This window comes from Cebus imitator, unplaced genomic scaffold (genome assembly GCF_001604975.1).
Source record: "Cebus imitator isolate Cc_AM_T3 unplaced genomic scaffold, Cebus_imitator-1.0 Scaffold643, whole genome shotgun sequence".
Lineage (NCBI taxonomy): Eukaryota > Metazoa > Chordata > Mammalia > Primates > Cebidae > Cebus > Cebus imitator.
In genome coordinates, this window is record NW_016107958.1 from 167,263 (window position 1) to 168,286 (window position 1,024).

At 34.4% G+C, this 1,024-nt stretch overlaps 1 non-coding gene across 1 annotated transcript; it reads left to right on the forward strand.

The window, feature by feature from the left end:
• Nucleotides 1-321: 321 nt before the first annotated feature.
• LOC119469401 lies at nt 322-486 on the forward strand. The gene has a single exon (XR_005198199.1). It is a non-coding gene; the product is annotated as a U1 spliceosomal RNA (small nuclear RNA).
• The last annotated feature ends 538 nt before the right edge of the window (nt 487-1,024 follow it).

Genomic DNA, 1,024 nt, shown 5'->3' on the forward strand with positions numbered 1-1,024 from the left:
CTCATTCCTTTGTTGCCACCAAACACTGGGTACCCACAGGTGATATGGGGCTGGTTCCCTACATTCTGGTGCCCAACGTGGGGCTCATGATTCCCTACATTCTGGCACCCAACATGAGGGGCTCATGGATCCCTACATGTGACCTGTTTAATGTTCTCTAGTTTATTTTACTGGCAGTTCAACTCAAATACACACATATACATAGTTGAGTTACACAACTGTGATTTAATTAAGGCAAAAAAGGAATTCAATAAGTTAGAACCAGTTTTTAAGTAATAAAGTTAATATTTTATCAAGATGAGAAAAGGGAATAAGAAGACTACACTATACCTGACAGGGGATATACCATTATCATGAAGGTGGTTTTTCCAGGGTGAGGCTTATCCATTGCACTCAGGATGTGCTGACCTCTGTGATTTCCCCAAATGTGTGAAAATTGACTGTGTGATTTGTGGTAGTGGGGGACTGCGTTCACTCTCCCCCCCAAAAAAAATTATTTTATTAAAAAAAAAAGAAAGAGGCTACACTATAAAAATGGGCTAAAACATGTAAGTAGAATTATTGATCTCCATCTTAGACCTTAGTCTTTTGTATTATATTCATTCAACCATAAAAATATTTTTTGAGGCATACTCAAGGCAAGGATAAATAAATTTCTGGGAATTAAACATCAATTCTTCCAATTCCAGAACTTCAGGAAGCTGTAATCTCATAAGTGAATAATAGACACATAAATATCTACAATATTTGATAAAGATATAAATAAAGTGCTACAGATTTTAGAAAATAAAAAGAGTATTCCAACTGAGGAAACAAAAAGCCCTCTAGAAGGGATGAAAAATTGAGTTAGAAAAGACTAGGAGAATTTTGATAAATATTAGTAGAGGAAGGCATTCTAGGCAGTTGGAATAGCTAAAGTTTAAGTATAATGGGAGAATCATAGATTTTTGGTTTGTTTTACTTTTTTGTAAACATTTTTTAAGTAAGAATCATTTTGACTAACTAAATTAAGCTTCTTGACAGA